Below are 22,675 nucleotides of genomic sequence, written 5' to 3'. Positions count from 1 at the left end.
TGTATAGCAAAGTGATTCAGTTATACATATATCCATTGTTTTTTTTTGGATTCTTGTCCCATATAGGTTATTACAGAATATTGAGTAGAGTTCCCTGTGCTCTACAGTAGGTCCTTGTTAGTTATTTTATGTATAATAGTGTGGCTATGTTAATCCCAAACTCCTAATTTATCCCTCCCCGCCCGCCCCCTTCCCGTTTGGTAACCATACATTTGTTTTCTAAGTCTGTTTCTGTTTTGTAAATAAGTTCATTTTTGTCATATTTTAGATTCCACATATAAGTGATATAGATATTTGTCTTTCTGTGTCTGACTTACTTCACTTAGTATGATAATCTCTAGGTCCATCCATGTTGCTGCAAGTGGCATTATTTCATTCTTCTTAATGGCTGAGCAATATTCCATTGTATATATGTACCACCTCTCCTTTATCCATTCATCCGTCAATGGACATTTAGGTTGCTTCCATGTCTTGGCTATTGTAAATAGTGCCACAGTGAACACTGGGGTGCGTGTATCTTTTCAAATTATGGTTTTCTCCGGATATATGCCCAGGAGTGGGATTGCTGGGTCATATGGTAGCTCTATTTTTAGTTTTTTAAGGAACCTCCATACTGTTCTCCATAGTGGCTGTACTACTTTACATTCCCACCAACAGTGTAGGAGGATTCCCTTTTCTCCACACCCTCTCTGGCATTTATTGTTTGTAGACTTTTTGATGATGGCCATTCTGACTACTGTGAAGTGATACCTCATTGTAGTTTTGATTTGCATTCCTCTAATAATTAGCAGTATTGAGCATCTATTCATGTGCTTTTTGGCCATCTGTTCGTCTTCTTTGGAGCCTTTCTTTATATCTAGTCTCTTCAGGGCTTTAGCCCATGCTCCAACTGTAATGTTTTTCTTATAGTGTTGAATTATGAGAGTTCTTTATATATTCTAGATATGAGTCTTTTGTCAGGTATGTGGTTTACAAGTATTTTCTCCCAGTATTTTCTCTGTAGCTTGTCATTTTATCTTCTTAATATTAAGGGTCTTTCTCAGACCAAAAAGGGTTAAATTTTGATGAAGTCCAATTTATTGATTTTGCTTTTGATGTTGCCAAGCCCCAGGTCCCAATGATTTTTCTCCTATGTCTTCTAAAGATTTTATAGGTTTGTTTTACATATAAATCTATGCTCCATTGACTTAATTTTTGCATAAAATGTGAGGTTGAGGGGTTTTTGCTTATTTTGTTGTCTTTTTGCTGATGGATATCCAATTTGCAAACATATCCATTTTTTGAAAAGACTCTCCTTCCTCCATTGAATTACCTTTTCACCTTTATCAAAAGTCAGTTGGCCAGCACTCACTTTGGTAGCACTAAAATTGGAGCGATTCAGAGAAAATTACCATGGGCCCTGTGCAAAGATGACATGCAAATTTGTGAAGTATTTCATATTTTTTTTAATGTTACTGAATTGTAAGCTTAAAAACAGTTAAAATGGCAAATTTGGTTATCATTTTATTATTATTTCATTTTCTCTTTTATTTATTAGTTATTTTATTTTTTTATTTTAATTATGGGATAAATTAGGAGTTTGGGATTAACATGTGCACACCACTACATGTAAAATAGATAACCAACAAGGACCTATTGTATAGCATGGGGAACTATACTCAATATTGTGTAGAATTGGTATTAATTCTTCTTTAAATGTGTGGTAGTAACCTTTAAACTTCTTCAGGAACAAAGTGAGCCTGGAGATTTCTCTTTGGGGAGATTTGAAATTACAAATGAAATTTATTTAATAGTTATAGGAATATTCAAATTATCTCCTTCATTTTGAGTAAGTTGTGGTAGCTTGTGCTTTTCAAATAATTGGTCCATTTCATCTAAGTGACCAAGTTTATGTGTATAGAGTTGTTTTTAATATCCCCTTATTATGCTTTTGGTGTCTGAGAATCTGTAGCAATATTTCATTTCATTCTTGTTATAGGTAATTTATGTCTTCTTTTTTTTGTCAGTCTTGCTAGAGTCTTGCCAATTTTATTGATATTTTCAAAGAACCAGCTTTTTGTTTCATTGATTTCTCTCTATTGTTGTGCTCTTTTCAATTCCATTGACTTCTATTATATTTATTATTTTCTTCCTTTTGCTGGCTGTGGGTTTATTTTGTTAGTTTCATAAACCAAGAGCTTAGATTATTAAGTGGAGATTTTTACTCTTTTCTAATGTAAGCATTTAGTGCTGTAAATTTCCCTCTCAGCAGTGTGTTAGCTGTGTCTTACAAATTTTGATATGTTGTATTTTAGCGTTCTTTTAATTCATTTTTTTAAAACTACTCTTCAGACTTCCTCTTTGACCCATGGATTATTTACAAGTGTGTTGTTCAGTTTTCCAAGTGTTTGGATATTTTCCTTTTATCTTTCTATTATTGACTTCCAATTTTGATTCCATTGTGATTAGAGAACACCTTCTGTATAAGTCCAATTATTTGAATTTTAGTGGTTTCTCTAGGTGTTGCATTATGTATACATAACTTACCACAGTCTACTAGTGTTGATATTTTACCAGCTTGAATGAAATGTAGATACTTTACCACCGTTTAAGTCCCTTTACTGTCTCCTATTTATAATTATTTAAAATATTTCCTCTATATAGAACTTTGAGAAGTACATCAAGCAGTGTTATAATTTTTGCTTTAACTATCAAAAATAATTTAGAAAAGGAGAAGAAAAATTTCATATATCACTCAAATTTTTGTTTTTTCCAGTGTTTTTTCCTCCATTCCTGATGTTCTGAGATCCCTTCTTTTATCATTTCTTCCCATTTTAAGAACTTTCTTAGCCATTCTTTTAAGGTAGGTCTGCTAGTGACAAATTCTCTTAGATTTCCTTCCTCTGATAATGCCCTAATTCTCCCTTCATTCTTGATGGATACATTTACTGATATAGAATTCTGGGTTCACTGTTCTTTTCTTTCAGCACTTGAAAAATGTTATTCCACTTGCTTCTTGTCTTTATGGTTTCAGATGAGAAATCCATTCACTTGAATTATACTCCCCTATAGGTAAGATGTCATTTCTCTTACTCTGCTTTCAAGGTTTTTTCTTTGTCTTTAATTTTCAGGAATTTGATTATTTTGTGTTTGGCATAGATTTCTTTGGATTTATAATGTTTCAGGTTTGCTCAACTTCTTAAATCTGCAGATTTATGTCTTTTGCCAAATTGGGGAAATTTTCAGACACTATTTCTTCAAATACTTTTTCACCACCAGGTTTTTTTTTTTTCTACTCTATCTTGTCCTGGAACTAGAGATTCACCTTGTTAAATTATTTTATTCCATTCTTACAAGCTGGGTGTGCTTGAGAGGGGCCATATTGTTCTAATCCATACCTTGTGTTGTCCTGAGACTGAAGACTTCACTCACTCACCAATACCTTGCAGCAAGTATGAGGGTCACATGTCTTCATCTGAGGTCCTGTTTCATTTGCATGCTTTCTCATTTTAAACCCTATCTCCCCATGTTAATTAGATCAAAGAAGTAAACAAAGGATTTTATAGGGATAACTATACATCCTTTATTTTTGATCAGAATTTTGCTATCACAAATGATGCTGGGGGCACAGGATGGGGAGAGCCTTTTATATACAGCTTTTTTTTCTGTACTAGAACTCTTTACTTTTGTAAGATAATATCTTAATAGTGTCATTCAAGGGATGTGTGCATTTTAATGTTTAGCCTATGCTGGCACATTCTTTTACAATTTACACTCCCACCAGTAATGTGTGAGATGCACATCTTCATCACCACTGGAAATTAGAGTTTTTTGTTGTTATTGTTTTGCAAATCTCATCAGATTAGTAAACAAAAGTATTGTGTTTTGTTTTGCATTTCCTTGATTGCTTGTGAGGTGTGTTAGGTGGTGTATTCTTTCATACTCTCATCAGCTGTCCCCAATCCCTCTTTTACAAGAATGGGTTTTGCCCATTATCCTCTATGACTGTTGTTCTTTTCTTCCTTCAGTTTTATTGAGATATAATTGACATACAACACTGTATAAGTTTCAGGTGTGCATCGTAATGATTTGACTTATATATATTGTGAAATGATTACCACAATTAATTTAGTTAACATTCAGCACCTCACACAGATAAAAATATCATCCTTGTGGCGAGAACTCTTAGGATCTACTCTCAACAACTTTCAAATATATCATACATTACAACCTCAGTAATTATTTATCTTGTAACCAAAAGTTTGTACCTTCTAACCACCTTTCCCTAATCCTCCCACCCATCACCCCCAACTCCGGAAACCACAAATCTAATCGCTTTTTCTATGAGTTTGTTTGGGTTTCTTTGTTTGTTTGTTTTTTAGATTCTACATATAAGTGAGATCATACAGTATTTGTCTTTCTCCATCTGGGTTATTTCACTTAGCATAATGCCCTCAAGGTCCTAAGGTCCTTCTGTGTTGTCCCAATTGGCAGAATTTCTTTCTTTCTTATGGCTGAATAAAATTCCATTGTATATATTGTGAGGATGTGTGTGTGTGTGTGTGTGTGTGTGTGTATACACAACTAACAACTTCTTTGGACACTTAGTTATTTCCATGTCTTGGCTATTGTGTATAATGATGCTGTGAACATGGGGGTGCATATATCTCTTCAGCATAATGTTTTCATTTCTTTGGGATATATTCCCAGAAGTGGAATTTCTGGGTCATATGGTAGTTCTATTTTTAATTTTTTGAGGAACATCCATACTGCTTTCCATAGTGGCTGCACCAGTTTATAATTATGATTGTTGTTCTTTATCAACTATGTAAGCTCTTTGTACATCAGGAAGTCTAATTTTTGGGCTGAGTGTTGGAAATAATCTATCTAACTCTTTTTTACTTTGTGTATATTGTATTTTTATTTTGCCCTAGGAGTGCATGCCAAAGGCAACAGGTATGGAAGTATAAATTTTTAATAACGGACTTAAAATCTAACTAACGGAGAAATATACTATGTGCATAGATGGGGAAACTATATTTGAAGACATCAGTCCTTTTGATGTTAATATATAAATGCAATATACAGTTTCAATCAGTACCTTAGATTTTTGTTGTAGCTGAGCCCAAACCCATAAATATTGGCAAGAGATGCTTGGAAAAGAATAGTAAGAGGAGAGTTGTGTCATATCCTAAAAGTATTATGTAACTATACTAGTCCAAATAGTATAGTATTGACACAAAATGAAAAATAATAAAAATCACTGAAAGAGATGGGCAATTTTAAGAAACAGATTGAAGCATAGATGTATTTTAACTCAATGGGAAAAGATGGCATATTTAATAAATATCTTGCCCTAATCGATGTTGTTGGATGAATATAGAATTGGATGCCAACAATATGCCTTATAGAGGAATAAATTTCAGATGGGTTTTAAATCTGAATGTTGGGTAAAAAGTCACATCATACAAATAAATATTAGGAAGGCTATCCAGAAAGGCCCTCTTAAGTCAGACAGAAATCCCAGAATGATAAAGAAATAGATTGGCAGATTTGGCTACATGATAAGCCTTTAGCATATTTTCTTTTGGTCTTTTATATCTGCACTTTTACATTCTTGAGGTGATGCTATATATGGTTTTCTTGTAACTTTTTTTACTTCCTTGTTGTTTCCCCATGGCATTTAAAACTTCAAAAATTCAATTTCAGTGTCTCAATATTCTATTTTATGCATGTGTTCTCATTTATTTAGAAGTTAAAGTTTTTGAACAAAAGTCACAATTCCTTGAAATTATGTTTCAAAACTAGAAAACACATTCTATAACCTCTTGAATTGAAATTTGACATAGAAGACACATGGCATCCAGGGGTGCCAACTCTTAGGATGAGGCAGTTGGGTGCCATATGCCAAACTAGATCCTGTGCTCTCACACTCCTGTGGGAAAACAATGTTTAATGAGTTGTTAGCATCATTTGTTATAAATAAGGAAGAAAATTACTAGGCCCTCTCTCTATACCGTACCTACAGATAAGTAGAAGCTGGAGTACACTATCCCAAGGACCAGGTGCTGATTACAGATATGTGGAAATTAATGTGTGAAATCAACAAGGTATCCAGGAGATTTTCCTCTGATAGTACCCTAAGAATTTTTAGGAGTTTTAAGAGGAAGAATAAAAATTTGATTCTGGGGACTTTGCTGGTGGCGCAGTGGTTAAGAATCTGCCTGCCAGTGCAGAGGACACGAGTTCCATCCCTGGCCCAGGAAGATCCCACATGCCACAGAGGAACTAAGCCCAGGTGCCACAACTACGGAGCCTGTGCTCTAGATCCCATGAGCTGCAACTACTGAGACCGTGTGCCAAAATTGCTGAAGCCCGCACACCTAGCGCCTGTGCTCTGCAACAAGAGAAGCCACCACAATGAGAAGCCTGCGCACTGCAACAAAGAGTAGCCCCCTGCTCGCTGCAACTAGAGAAAGCCCACACACAGCAATAAAGACCCAACGCAGCCAAAAGTAAATAAAATAAATAAATTTATTTTAAAAATTTGATTCTTCAAAATTATGGCAGTGATGTCCAAGTAACATAATGTTCTGGGACAGATGACCAGAAGGAAGGAGGGCAGCTTGAAGTGGTGTTACTACAGGTGAGTGTAGGTTCCTACTTCATTTTCTCTCTGGATAGAGTTTTTGTGGGGAGATGCTAGACATCATACATCTGAATTTTTGCAGTGCACTTAGTAAAGATGTAGCATAATGTAACTAAATTAAATAAAAACACACACAAACAACAAACAAAAAACTGCACTCAGGAGATTTGGGTTCAAATCCCTAAACTGTCAACTACCTGTTGTTAATCGTGGAGAAGTCACTTTACCTCTGAGATCAAGTTTTCTATTTGTAAAATGAAGGTGTTGGATTTTAGGTTACTTCTAGGGTTCCTTCAAGCTATAACTTTCTGCTCTTGTAAATGCCTCATGGCAGTCCTATGATAATGATGGAAAAATGTAACCTTGATTTACCATTGCCATGACCAAAGAACACATTTTCTGTTAGTGATTTAGTTAAGCCTAGAAATGGGTCTTTAGTAGTTTGCTATGAGGCCATGTTTTCCTTCCTGTCTAGCTGTTTCATAAATGCTATGGAGCAGGGGTGGGCAAACATGCAGAGTTAGGCCAACAAGTGGAACCAAAAGGAGTCCAGATGACTTCTGACAGACAGGAGTTGTGGTGTGCTAAATCTAATCCAATGAAATTCAATACTGATGATAATGGAACAGTAAATTTAGGTTGAAAGATAAAATCAAAGAAACAAAGAACAGCTATTTAACACAAGAGGATATATGGGGATATATGTATATGTATAGCTGATTCACTTTGTTATGAAGCAGAAACTAACACACCATTGTAAAGCTATTATACTCTGATAAAGATGTTAAAAAAAAGAATAACAATAAAAAAAAAACAAGTAGAGGAAAGGAAACCCTTTCACTGTTGGTGGGAATGTAAATTGGTGCAGCCTCTATGGAAAACAGTATGGAGGTTCCTCAAAAAACTAAAAATAGAACTACCATATGATCCAGCAATTGCACTCCTGGGTAAATATCCAAAGAAAAAGAAAACTGTAATTTGAAAATATACTGTACATGCAACCCAGTGTTCTTAGCAGCATTGTATACAATATGCAAGATATGGAAGCAACTTAAGTGTCCATCAACAGATAAATGGATAAAGAAGATGTGGGGTGTATGTGTGTGTGTATATATATATATATATGAATATTACTCATTCTGTGTACACACACACACACACACACACACACACACACACACACAATGGAATATTACTCAGCCATAAAAAAGAATGAAATTCTGCCATTTGCAACAACTTGGATAGACCTAGAGGGTATTATGCTTGGTGAAATAAGTCAGACAGAGAAAGACAAATATTCTTTGTTCTCACTTATATGTAATATAAAAATAAAACAAACAAATGAACATAACAAAACAGAAACAAATATAGAGAACAAACTAGTGTTTACCAGTGGGAGAGGGGAGGGAAGAGGAGCAAGATAAGGGTAGGGGATTAAGATATACAGGCTAATATATATAAAATAAATAAGCAACAAGGACATATTGCATAGCATAGGGAAATACAGCCATTATTTTATAATAACTTCAAATGGAGTATAATCTATAAAAATATTGAATCAACTATGTTGTACACCTGAAACTAATATAATATTGTAAATCAACTATTCAACAAAAATAAATTCTTAAAAATTTAAAATAAACAAATGTTTAAATAAATAAATTTTTTAAGAAAAGCTGTCTCATAACCAGTAGCTTCATGCCAATTTCCGAAGCTACAGTAAACAGAATGGGAGAAATGGGTCCCAACTAGTCAAGGCAGTGGGCTTCTCTATCCTGTGGGCCAGATCATGTCTGAAGGGTTCTTGACCTGGGCTTCTCTATCCTGTGGGCCAGATCATGTCTGAAGTGTTCTTGACCTGAGCAAGGAAGGTCTAGAAGGAAGTAATCTCCTGATACCTGGGAGACTCTGTTAGAAATGGAAAGGAAAACTACTGCATGTTCTCTTATCCATGATAAAAATCTGTTGGGTGTATTTGTGTGGGTCTATTTCTGGGCTCTCTATTCTTTTCCATCAGTCTCTATGTCTCTCTCACCATGTATCTGTATGGTAAACCTTAATATCGTGTAGATTGATTCCTCCCACTTTATTCATCTTTTTCAAAATAGTTTTAACTATTCACATTCCATTGCCTTTCCACATAAGTATTATGATAATCTTATCTATATCTACGAAAAAAATTTGCTGCACTTTGAGAGGAATTGCACTAAACCTGTATAACAATCTGAAGAGTATTAGCACCTTCATATTAGTACATTAGTATTAGCATGTTGAGTCTTCCAAGCTATGGACACATTGTGTTTCTTCATTTATTTAGATCTTCGCTTTCTTTCATTATTATTTTGTAGTGTTCAAATTACAAGTTCTATACATAAACTAAATATTCATTTTTAAATGAGTAATTATAAATGATATTGTATTTTTAATTTCAGTGTCCACATGTTCATTGATAACATAGAGAAATACACTTGATTTTTGTATGCTGATTTTGCATCATGGGACCTTGCCTTCTGCACTTTTTTGTTCTAGGAGTTTTTGTAGATTCCTTGAGATTTTCTACATAGAACATCATGTCATCTAGAAGTAGCAGAAGTTTTCTTTCCTTCCTGCCAATGTACACTGTTTATTTCCTTCTCATACCTGTTAAACTGTCTAGAACACCTAGCACTATATTGAATAAGAGTGATGAAAGTAGGTGTCATTGTTTTGTTCCCAATTTAGCAGAAAAGCATTCTGACTTTCACCATTAGGTATGTTAGTTGTAGTTTTTTGTAGATACTCTTTCTTAAATTGAGGAAGTTACCTTGTATTCCTATTTCTCTCAGAATTTTTACATTGAAGGGGTGTTGAATTTTGTCAAATTTTTTATGCATCACTTTATATGATCATGTAATTTTCCTTCTTAGTCTGTTAATATGGTGGACTGCATTACTTGACTGTCAAATACTGAACCAGCATTGCATCCCTAAAATAAACCCTGCTTGATCGTGGTGTATAGTTATTTTTATATATGCTTGATCTGTTGGCTAATATGTTGTTAAGGATTTTTGCATCCAAATTCATGAGAGATTTTGCAGACTCCAGCTTCTCCTTGTATCCTCACATGGCCGAAAGAGAGTGAGAGAGCTCTCTGGGGTCTCTGATAAGGGCACTAATTCCATTCATGAGGGTTCCACCCTTATGACCTAATCACCTCCCAAAGGCCTCACCTCCTCACAACCTTGGGGGTTAGATTTTCAACATATGATCTGGGGCGTAACGTGAACATTTAGTCCATTGCATTAACCTTGATCATTTGATTAAGTTTGTATCTGCCAAGTGTCTCTAGTATAAAGTTGCCATTTGTAATTAATAAACATCTTCCTGGAGACATTTGAGACTACAATGGAGATATCTTCTTTCTCATTATACCTTCAAGTTGGCAAGGTGTGAGGTCTCAGAGGCAACTCTTGAAGCCATCCTGTTACACCACTGCATGAAGTCGGGTTGCCCGGTGATGGTGGTGTCAAGAGAATAAGCAGGGAAAATGAAAGAAGGCCATTCTCTATCAATGTCAGGATTTTATGGTTGCCCAGGTTGGGGAGAAAAGAGGAGAGGTAAGAGACAAAGAAGAAAAGAGAGAAGAGAGGAAAGACTAACTCATAGAGAAAGAGAGACACCTACAGGGCCCATGGAGATGGAGAGGGAGAAGGGAAGGGAGAATCCAGTTTTTAAATCTTCATTGATCTGGTCAACAGGCATGTTTTACAAGGAAGATAAGTTCTCTTGTCTTTGAGGTACCAGTGAGGTGTACAGGTGGACATACTTTCAGGGAGTTGTGAATTGAAGGGTAGAAAAGAAAACAAGACAAGAGACTTGGGAGTCATCTGAATGGATCAGTTATCTGAAGGAGAGAGCTGAGCCAGGGACAGATTTGGGAGAACACCCATAGTTTGTTGGAAAAAGGGATTTGAGAGAAACTGAAGTAGAGGGGAGATGAGGAGGGATCAGATCATGAAGGATGATGGTATTGTGTATAAAGAATGGTTCCAGATGGCAGCTGTGTTCTGTTGTGTAAACTAAGGGCTGAAAGGTTAGTGACTTGGTGACTTTGGTGACTCTGGTTTCGGTGGGGTAGTAGGGACAGGATCCAGAGTTGGGTAGGGGAGATGGGAGTGCAGAGAATGGAGGAAGGGATGAAGAGAGCAATGAACAACAATTCTTGTGAGCAGTTCAACAAGGAATTGTGTTTGATAACGTGGCAGAAGGAAAAATAACTGTAATGTCACCTATACTAACAGTGGCAGCCAGACAGCACTCTGTTGCTAAAGAAGACTCATAAGGCCCCAAACGACAATACTTACGAGTCCACAGGTTATTGCTGAGAAAGGATATAATACAGCAACAAATATGAAGGTCGGGACTGCTTTGGAGCCAAAGGCTGCCTACCAGGAAGAGGCTCCCTCCAACTGGCCTCCCCTGCAGCAGAGACCAGATGTAACTTCTGTCTTGGAATAATAGGTGGTTACAAGGAACGCCTCAAAATGAGGCAGCCCACATGGAGTCTCAGCTGGGACTTCTTATACCCCGCCAGTCACATAGGCACATTACCGCTACAAGACCAGCTTCAGCATCACAGCCCTCCCTCCACCTTACTGAAACTAGATAAAAACCATCCATCTCACTGTTATCCATAAACAATGCTGACAAGCTGGCCGAACCCACCCTGAAATTCACCTTGGAGACATGGATCAAAAAAACGTACCAATATTCATCACTGCATTAAATACACCTCTTACATCAGCAAAACCGCTGAGGCTGATTCCAAGATGGCGGAATTAATCCCCATAGCACATCCCCTCTATTAATGTTATCTCATTAAACTCTTACAACCTTATCTGTTTAACAGGTACTATTACTCCTACTTTTAGAAAGGAAAACGTGATGCATAAAAAGAATAAATAAGTTGCCAAGGTAATACAGCAAGGAGGGAGTTGTCTCTATGGGACAGGAGGTCAAATAAAAGATGCCTTTTCAAGAAGAGCCCTCACCCCACCCCCCATTATGTTTGAAACAAGCTGAGGAAAAAACTAGCAGAGAGGAGGAGCTTGCAGGTATTGGGAAGGGAGGGGCAAAGGGATAATTGCAGAAGGTGGGTCTCTTGGGAAACCAAAAAAGGATGAGTTCCTGAGACTGCGTGAGAAGAGAGAGGGGATGGAATGTGTGGAGGCCAGGCCCAGGGGGTCTGCAGTGGGTAGCTCAGTGGTTCTCCAACCGGAGGGCTCGTGAAAACACCGATAGGCAGCCCCCCTGGGGTTTCTGATTCAGCAGGTTCTGGGTGGAGCCTGAGAACGTTAATTTCTAACAAATCTCCAGGTGATGCTGATGCGGTGGTCCAGGCACCCACTTTGGGAACCACTGCTCCGTGCAGGTGGGTCGGGTCATCTGGAAGCAGAGGAGCTGGGATGGGAGGATGGGGTCCTGAAGGAGGGTCACCTCCTCTGGGACAGCCACAACGGGGAGCCTCACCGCTCTTGCCTGTCTCCCAGCAGAGGTCACGATACCAGGGAAACAACATAAATTAAAGGTATCAAAGGTTGCTAAAGGTCAAGATGTTAGAATAAAAAGTGTCTCCACTGCTTAGCTGCCATGTGAAAATTTCCCAGTTTAATAAAGAAGAGGAGAGTAACCATTTTCATTCCTGATGTGAAAATAAATTTCATCTTGAATAAGAAATGTAATTGTCACAGTATAATTTCAACCATTTTGAAATAGAAAATATCCCCGGTGGAGAAGGGAGAGGTTAGGAAAGAAGAACGCTTGGCTGCTATTGTTGGGAGAGAAGCAAAGCCCTCTCTGGAGGAGCAGTAATAGGCCTGTGGGCTTGGTTATCACAGAAGGACCTTCAGGCAGGCAAAACGCCTCTGGGGCTCCAGGAACATGGGGATGAGCTGACCATGGCCTTCCAACAGCAGGATAAAATATCATTAGCACCTCAGAGCATCTCAAGAAGAGGCACAATGTCAAAGCTTTGACTTGCATTCAGATTCTAGGTGACTTACTGCTGTGTGACCCTGGTCAGGTTACTTAACTCCTCTAGGCCCAGGAGAGGTAGTCATTAAAGTAGGCATGCTAGCCCTATGGTCAAATATAAGCATGGAGCAAATGGACTGTGGCTGGCATGTTGGAGACGCTCAAAAAGTCCCTTTTCTGCTTCAAGGTCAAACAGAAGACTCTTCAATTTCAAGCAGCTCTATGTCTGATTTTCTCAAAACCTGGTCTGCAGTCACCCCTGAGGCCCTAAAATCACAGACCCTGGGCCTCTGTGGCCACGTGGTGGCACAGGCTGGTCTAGCGGGCTCCTCCCGACAGGGTTGGCCTGGCATTTTCCCTTCACGGACCCTGTCCTGCTCCCAGATCCAGGCGTGGGGGAAGCAATTAGGGGCTGAAGGGCTCACTTCTAGGCGACAAGAGGCAACAGCTAGGACCCAGAGACCAGCAGGTGTGACATTTGCCTCTGTCTGTGAGTTGGTCTCAGAGGGCCCCGTGTCAGGTTTTCCAGGGCAGAGCGGCACTGCATGCCCTGCAGCCTCATGCATGTCCAATTCCAGGTGGCCCTAGATGTGTATGAGGAGGTAAGTGTCTGGCAGGTCAATATTGCCTGGACAGTGACCACTTTTGTACTTCTGTCTGATTCCAACCTGCTTGAGACCCTGGGGTCTACTTTGCCCACCACCCTTGAGGGGACAGAAGGACCCCCTCTTTTTCCCATGCTGCACCCGTTTTGTTCCTTTTGATAATAAAATGCTTGTAGGTTGCCAATTTCAAACAAACGAACAAAAAATAACAATGCCCCAGGGATGACAGAGCTGGAAGGGCAGGAATGGAGTGAGTGGCTGGGCACAGCTGGGTGCTTTGCTGTGTGGTCCTGAGCAAGCTGACTGGCCTGGGTTCCGGGCCATCAGGTGGGGTGCTGCGATGCTGCAGGGAGCAGAGCTGGGGAACACGGGTGAGTACAGTCTCCCGGCAGCTGCATCAATATCACTGCTTTGACAGCCAGGTTGGTGGAGCAGAGTGGCTTCCACTGGAGTGGGACCCATGTAAAGGTTGCTGACACACCTTGTTAGAAGTTGGAGGGTTTCTTCATTGCCATTCACTGAGCACCTCCTGTACCCTTCCTACAAGGATGAAACTCTGGCTCTGAGTTGAAAAAGCAAGGCTTCGACTTTAGAAAAAAGTAGGGGAAATTTCAAGGTAATAAACAGTGGAAATGTGAAATTGAGAGGCACCCCCTGGAAATGCTTTAGATTGTTAAAGGAAAGGAAAACTGTCAAGGGCAGATTGCTCAGGGCCAGTTTCGTGAACCTGGTGCAGCATGAACAGGGTGTGGGAGTGATTCTGCCTAGCCAAGAGAGTCATTTCAGATCCTACAGAGATGGGCGCCCATGGGTTGTCCCGAGGCCTTCCAGCCCGGCAGAGCCCACCACGAAAGCAGCTGGCATCCTAGATGGAGCCCTAGGCCCAGAGCAAGCCCTCTGGCCTGCATGCAGTGTCCCCGTGTGGTGACCCGGGTCACGGTCCTCCTGGGACACCCACCTAGTGATAGTCGCTGACCCACATATGAGTAAACTGATAAACAGGGTCATTGTAGATTATCCACAGAAAATAGAGAGGGTGAGTCATTGAGGATAAAGGTCGGGGCGTATTCTTTTTAAAGAGTGGTCCTGGGAGGCCTCTCTGAGGAGGGAACATTAAAGCCAAAGGATGAGGAGAAGCTGCCTTGGGAAACAGGCAGGGCAGAGGGAAGGGGACCTCTCTGACATCCTGCTGTCACCTTGAGCCACCAGTGGGCCCCAAGGTTGGTGTGAAGTCCACATGGTGAATGTGCTTAGGCAATTTAAAGCAAGTAGGGGGAAAAAGCTGAAAGAAAAAGTATTATCCATCTCAGAGCTGAGAGTGGGGTTGGCAGGGGGGTCAGGAAGCGTGCAGGGCATCGTCTTTGCAGGCGCAGTTCACGCTGCTGAGAATTCTCCTCCAAGGCAAAGTGGAAGGAGAGGTCTGTGCCCACCCCCAGCCCTCTCCTCAGCTGCAGCCATGAGAATGCCCTGAGGGAACTCATGAACACCTAGTCCAGGTGCACAGAGCAGTCACTCAATAAATACTAGTCCCTGCCCCTTCTCTTGAGAATTCCTCAGGGTGTCGGTTCCAAGCCCAGCATCTCCTCTCTCTTCTCTGGGCCCCTGAGGCTCAGCAGGGAGCAGGCTGCCCTTCAGGCCCTGCTCTCCCAGCCGCTCTCCTGTTTCAAGGCACAGGGTCTTCAGGGAAAATATCCAACCTGCTTATACCCCACCTTCCACGGCTCCTCGCAAAGTAGGTGGTCAGTGAAAGTCTTCTGGTTGGATGATCAGCAAAGATTTCTTGCAGGATAAGGGACTTGAAGGGACCCTGCCTTGTGAAGGGCAGAGGGGCATTAGGATAGGTAGAGGGAAACCCGATGGAAAAACACAGCAGAACCTAGGTGGGAGTGGGAGGCACCAGGGTCTGGGTGGTCTGAGGGAAGAGGCCACCTCCAGGGAGGCCAGAGAGCCCCTGTGCGTGGTGACCTGCCTGGGGCCACCTGGAGTCTATCGGGCAGCCTCTGGGCCACTGGCAGCCTGGCTACCCTACTGGGTGACCACAACTCCTTTTCACCTGCTGTTTGCCAGCAGTCAGGCCTGGGAGCGTGCCTGGCCTCCTTTCATCTTTAGCCCCTCTCTGTGCATATATTTTTACTTTAGAATAATGTCACCTTACCGCTGTGAGCCCCCTTCCATCCCCGGAGTATTTTCAGAGGGCCCTCCCCATTGGTCTCTACCAGGACCCTTGGGACAGCGCAAGCCCATGGTAATAGATGAAGCAGAGTTGAAGTGGCTTCCCAGGGCCTCACCATCACGGTGTCCAAGCCAGCCACATCCTGCCTTTCAAGACAGCAATACGGGTCTAAAATGGCTATTTGATTGTAGAAACTTGTCTTCCAGGACTAAAGTGCATGCAAAGCATCAACACCCTTCCTTTTGGCTGATAGCCTTTCTCTCCCCTCACTGTGTTCTTGATGTAAACTTGCTTTTAAGTCACTGCAATGTTCTTGCATTTCTCTCTAGAGGAACTTGCATGTTGAAAAGCACTTCAGCCTCCCAAATATTTACATAATTTATTACAGACATATTTTGTGCTTGCAATATCTTACAGTACAAAAAGAGAATCTCCCTTTTGTTTCCAGAAGTTGTTACAGACTTTTCCTGAATTTAAATTTCTTGAAACTTTAGCCAGGACATGCTGCAAGTTTTGATTCCCTTAGAGAACTGGAAATCAAAGTGGGTTCCAGGAGGACTGAGGCCTCCACATTTTTTCTGTGCCTTCCTGAGTGGCAGAAGAACTGAGTGGTCAGTGTGTGAATTAAAGCCCGTTTCATAGAAATTCACTTTTCTTTTAAAGCTCTGAGGAAGGCTAAGAAATAAAGCCTGTCCCAACACATGTGGGTAAAGGTTATGTGTGGAGGAGGGCCCTGCGTTTTTACAGCAAGCGAGCCAGGCCTCCGAGGTGCACAGGCTCTGGGAGCCCAGGAGATGCTGGGAGGAACAGAGAAGCTTCATGAAGAACAGACATTCAAGCCGGGACGGGAGACCTCCCTCTCGGGGTTCTTGTGGGATTAAAAGAAATCCTGTGATGCATTCAACCTGGTACCTTGTATGTAGTACGTGCTCAGTAAATAGGAGCTGCAGTGAAAAATCATAATCATCACCTCTGCTAGAGTTTCTATGCCATCCACTAGCATGAAGTGGATGATGAACCTGGGGGAGAAATGATTTAAAATTTATTTTATTGAAGTATAGTTGATTTACAATGCTGTGTTAATTTCTGCTGTATAGCAGAGTGATTCATTTATATATATATTTTTCTTTCAATCAATTACGGTTTATCACAGGATATTGAATATAGTTCCCTGTGCTATACAGTAGGACCTTATTGTTTATCCATTCTATATATAATACTCAGTAGTTTGCCTTCATGATTCTGAAATATTATTGTGGGAGACTTTTTATCCCACCTGGCACTTCAGACAAAGCACCTCTCTCTGTGGAGGCTTGAGAGCAGAATTGATCACCCCCATGTGGTCCCGCTTCTGTGGGTCCCTTTCCACCCACCTCCATGCCTGGCACAGGCTTCTGTAGGCTCCAGGACCCAGCGCCAAGGATGCCAGGGCTGTGCCCAGGCTGTCTGCTAGCGGGTCTGCCTCTGCAACTCAGTTTAGTGCCTGGTTACTTCCCCTTTCGTCTTGGGCCCAAATGTATTGAGAAACAAATTGGTTGTTTGTCCAGACCACTGGGTGTTTTACACTGACAGGTTCGTGGTCCGAAGCAAGTCAGTAAAATTAAAATTTGGTACAACTAGCCCTCTTCTCTTTCACCTGGTCTTGACATTCCTTCTCTAGGAATCTTAGAAGTGGCTTTGTAAGATTGCTGCGAAATTGGTTGAGATTCTACTGGTTTTAAAGACTAATTACAGACTAATTGATATTGCAGTACTGTCTGTCTACTTGTCCAGGAAATATTCTCCCTTTATTGGGTGTCCATTCATGTTTTTCAGTGGAGTTCTACAGGTTTTTCAGATGATTCCTATACCTTTGTTATTAGTCTTTTTCATAAGGACCTTGTAGGACTTTTTGCTCTGCATATGACTGTTTTCTTTCCCTCTCTTTATTTTTATTATAAACAATAGCATATGGACAAAGAAAATGCATTGAAAACTATGTGAATGGTTTAAAGAACAAAATACACAGCCATGCACCCATCATACAGGAGGAGCACGATTGTACCCCAGAATTCATGGATGTCCCCCATCCCCAACCCACAGAGGTCACCCCTGTCCTAAATCACCTATGTTTACACAGATCTCCCTCAACTTATGATGTGGTTACATCCCAACAAACCCATTGTAAGTGGAAAATATCCTGAGTCAAAAATGCATGTAAGGGGCTTCCCTGGTGGCGCAGTGGTTGAGAGTCCGCCTGCCGAAGCAGGGGACACGGGTTCGTGCCCCGGTCCGGGAAGATCCCACATGCTGCAGAGTGGCTGGGCCTGTGAGCCATGGCCGTTGAGCCTGCGTGTCCGGAGCCTGTGCTCTGCAACGGGAGAGGGCCACAACAGTGAGAGGCCTGCGTACCGCAAAAAAAAAAAAAAAAAAAAAAAAAAAAAATGCATGTAAGGACTTCCCTGGTGGTGCAGTGGTTAAGAATCCGCCTGTCAATACAGGGAACACGGGTTCGAGCCCTGGTCCGGGAAGATTCCACATGCTGCGGAGCAACTAAGCCCATGTGCCACAACTACTGAGCCTGTGCTCTAGAGCCCACGAGCCACAGCTACTGAGCCCATGTGCCACAACTACTGAAGCTTGCATGCCTAGAGCCCATGCTCCACAGCAAGAGAAGCCACCACAATGAGAAGCCCATGTACTGCAATGAAGAGTAGCCCCCCTACTCGCTACAACTAGAGAAAGCCTGTGCACAGCAACAAAGACCCAAAGCAGCCAAAAATAAATAAACAAACAAATAAATAATGCATTTAATATACCTAACCTACCAAAAATCATAGTTTAGCCCAGCTTCCTTGAAACATACGCAAAACACTTATATTAGCCTATAGTTGGGCGAAATCCTCTAACACAAAACCTATTTTATAATAAAGGGTTGAATATCTTATGTAATCTATTGAATACTGTACTTAAATCAAAAAAACAGAATGGCTGTCTGGGTCCAAGATGGTTGTAAGTATATCGGTTGTTTACCCTTGGGATGGGGTGGTTCACTGCCACTGCCCAGCATCTCGAGAGAGGATCGTACTGCTTATCGCTAGCCTGAGAAAAGATCAAAATTCAAGAGCTACCATATGATCCTGCAATCCCACTCCTGAGTATATATCCAGAGAAAAACGCGGTTCAAAAGATACATGCACCCTAATGTTCATTGCAGTGCTGTTTACAATAGCCAAGACAAGGAAGCAACCTAAATGTCCATCAACAGAGGAATGGATAAAGAAGATGTGGTACATATATACAATGGAATATTACTCAGCCATAAAAAAGAATGAAATAATGCCATTTGCAGCAACATGGATGGACCTGGAGATTATCATACTAAGTGAAGTAAGTCAGACAGAGAAAGGCAAAAATCATATGATATCGTTTATATGGGGAATCTAAAAAACAAGATACAAACTTATTTACAAAACAGAAACAGACTCACAGACTTACAGAACGAACTTACAGTTACCCAGGGGAAAGGATGGGGGGAGGGACAGATTGAGAGTTTGGGATTGACATGTACACACTGCTATATTTAAAATGGATAACTAACAAGGACCTACTGTATAGCACAGGGAACTCTTCTCAATACTCTGTAATAACATAAATGGAAAAAGAATTTGAAAAAGAATAGATACATGTATATGTATAACTGAATCACTCTGTTGTACGCCTGAAACAACATTGTTAATCAACTATACTTCAGTATAAAATAATTTTTTTTTAATTTTGAAGTACAGTTTCTACTGAATGCATATAAATGTCACACCATCTTAAAGTCGAAAAAATGTAAGTGGAACCATCATAAGTCCGGGACCATCTAGCTTGCCTAGCTAAACGGTGCCTGGATCTGCCTGCTGTTTACACTTTATATAAGTGGATTGTGTGCATCCTTCTGTGACTTGCTTCTTTCCCTTAATATAGTTTATCTATCCAGCCATGTTGATGCTTGTAGCCGGCATGCACTCATTTTCCCTGAAATCCGGATTCGGCAGTTGATGAGCATCTGCTGGTTTCTGTGCTCATAGGAGCTTGTGTCTGCCCTCTGGTGCATGCGTGTGAGGATCAAAGGATGTGGGAGAGTTCCTGGGATGCAAGTGCATTACATCTAGGTCAGGACGTGCAGTTTGCACCACAAACAATTGCACAACGTTTGCCTTTGACCAGCATCAAAAGAAAGTTACATTTTCTCCATATTATTGTCCATACATGGCGTTGTTCATTTAAAATTTTTCCCAGTCTGGTAGGTATAAGCTATTATCTCTATGCGGTCTTATTTTTCATTTATTTTCATAAAAATTAGATTGTCAGAATTTTGTCCGTGTCTATCACTTTTTTGTTCTTGCATTTCTGCAAAATTTCTACTTATTTCGATGGCCCATTTTTCCATTGGGTTGTTTGTCTTTTCTTATTAAATCTTAGGAATGCTTTAAATCATCTGAGTACCATTCCTTAATCAGTGATATGTTTGGTAAATATCTCCTCACAGTATGTGGTCTGTCTACTCACTTTCTTAACAGTTTTAATACTTTTCACGCGAAGCAGTTAATAATTTATTTTAGCCATTTATTTTAGCCATTTTAGTATTTTTTTTTTTTTTTTTTTTTTTGTGCGGTACGCAGGCCTCTCACCGTCGCGGCCTCTCCCATTGCGGAGCACAGGCTCCGGACACGCAGGCTCAGCGGCCATGGCTCACGGGCCCAGCCGCTCCGCGGCATGTGGGATCTTCCCGGACCAGGGCACGAACCCGTGTCCCCTGCATCGGCAGGCGGACTCTCAACCACTGCGCCACCAGGGAAGCCCAGCCATTTTAGTCTTATTTAAAAAATTCTTCCTCTAAGTCATAAGAAATTGCCTATATTCTCTTCTAGAATTTATGTAGTTTAGCCTTAACTTAGAAATTTATTTTTGGTATGGTGGGGGTCCAATTTCATTATTTCAGTTTGCATAATAACTTGTCTTAGCATTGTATCATGCAAAGTCTGTTCTTTTCCAACTGATCTGTAAAATCATCTGTCATGTATTAAATGTCCATATATATGTGATCCTTTTTCAGGTTTTCTATTCTGGGCTGCTTCTCTATGTGTCTATCCCTGTACCAATGACACACTGTCTTAACTTCTGTCATTTTGTGATGAGTCTGGTTACCCTGTAGGGCCTTTCTCCACCTCACTCTTTTTCTTCGATGTGCATTGGACTTAGAGCTTCTAAATGCACTTTGGAATTAATTTGCAAGTCGTACGCATGTGCACACCCCCCCATACCCTCCTACACACATGCCCTTTAAGATATTGAATGTAATTATATTGAACCTGTAGAAGTATAATATTTCCTAATCTATATCTCCACTTATTCAGACATACTTTATCTCCATGAGGTTTCTGTACACTTTTTGTTGCATTCAGTCCTGCATACTTTATATTGATGCTATTATAAATGGCATTTTTTGCTTGATTTTCAAATCTTTTTGGTTCATACACACAGAATTGATTTTGTGTATTAATTTTATATCTGAAAGCTTTTATTAACTCTAATGATCTATCAGCAAGATTATTTTCTATGTATAAAGTCATATTATCCACAAATAATGACAGGTTTCTCCTTTCTTTTAAACTTCTCATACCTTTTATTTTAATTAATTAACTTATTTATGTGTCCTTACTGCACTGACTAAGACTTCCAGGAGATTGGTGACCTTCAGTGGTGATAGTGTGACCTTATCTTATTCCTGATCTTAAAGGAAAGGCAGTTAGCATTATTCAACATTTCACCATTAAGTGTAATATTGTAGTCGTTTTCTGAACGATATCCTATATTAGGTTAAAGAGCTTCTTTTCTATTCCTACTTTGCTAAGAGATATTTTCTTTTATCATGAATGAATGTTGAATTGTATCAGTGTATATCTTTTGAAATGGTCATCTGATTTTTCTCTTTAATTTATAATGTGGTAAATGTATAAAGTCAGACTAGCCTTACACATTGATTTTATTTTGTTGACTATTAATATTACTTTAAGATTTCCAGTTTTAAGTTTAGAATAAGATAACTCACTTTGTCCTTTTATTTTTAACCTTTAGTTTTTAATAAAAATCAGTTGATTAATCTAAATAAATACTAACTTACCATTTCTTTTAACTCACCATTGCTGTTGTATCTCACCTTCTCCTGTTGGATTTATTTTTCTTTTTATTTGAGTATTTTCTCTGTAAATGTTTTCAGGAGTCTGTGGACAATGAATTTTCTGAGCCTCTGTGTGTCTGCGTACATACATCACCTTTTGTCCATATAGTCCTAAGTTCCAAATTTTACTCCCCTCGCACCCAGTCTTAAAATATACTTCTTTGAATGCTGTGTGGCCAATGGAACAATCTTTAATTTGATTCTCATTCTTTTGTGTGTTTATTTTGAAACTATTTTATTGTGGGAAAATATACATAAGATAAAATGTACCATTTTAACCACTTTTAAGTGTCCATTCAGTAGTATTAAGTACATTCACATTGTTGTGCAACCATCACCACCATCCCTTCCTAGAACTTTTTCATCTTACCCCGTTGAAACTCTTTATCCATTAAATCCTAACTCACAATTCCTCATCTCCCAGCCCCTGGCAACTTCCATTCTACTTTCTGCCCCTAAGAATTTAACTACTCTGGCTACTTCACATAAGTGGAGTCATATAATGTTTGTCCTTTTATTACTAGCTTGTTTCACTTATAATGTCCTCAAGGTTCATACATATTGTAACAAGTGTAAGAATTTCCTTCCTTTTTTAAAAAAATTTTTATTGGAGTATAGTTGATTTCCAATGTTGTGTTAGTTTCAGGTGTACAGCAAAGTGAATCAGTTATATGTATACATGTATCCACTCATTTTTAGATTCTTTTCCCATATAGACCATTACAGAGTATTGAGTAGAGTTCCCTGTGCTATACAGTAGGTCCTTATTAGTTATCTGTTTTATATATAGTAGTGTGTATATGTTAATCCCAATCTTCCAATTTATCCCTCCCCCTCCTTACCTCCTGGTAACCATAAGTTTGTTTTCTACATTTTGGAAGATCTAAATAGACATTTCTCCAAAGAATACATATAGATGGGTAAAAAGCACATGAAAAGGTGCTCAATATCACTAATGATTAGAGAAATGTAAATCAAAACTACAATGAGGTATCACCTCACACTGGTCAGAATGGCCATCACCAAAAAATCTACAAACAATAAATGCT

General features: G+C 39.9%; 1 non-coding gene across 1 annotated transcript; it reads left to right on the top strand.

The window, feature by feature from the left end:
- Positions 1 to 1,340: 1,340 nt before the first annotated feature.
- LOC136119504 (U6 spliceosomal RNA) lies at positions 1,341 to 1,444 on the top strand. Its single transcript, XR_010655498.1, has one exon. It is a non-coding gene; the product is annotated as a U6 spliceosomal RNA (small nuclear RNA).
- The last annotated feature ends 21,231 nt before the right edge of the window (positions 1,445 to 22,675 follow it).

This window comes from Phocoena phocoena, chromosome 2, assembly GCF_963924675.1.
Source record: "Phocoena phocoena chromosome 2, mPhoPho1.1, whole genome shotgun sequence".
NCBI lineage: Eukaryota > Metazoa > Chordata > Mammalia > Artiodactyla > Phocoenidae > Phocoena > Phocoena phocoena.
Note: the sequence above shows the minus strand (reverse complement) of the source record. Positions and strands in the feature narration are given on the sequence as shown.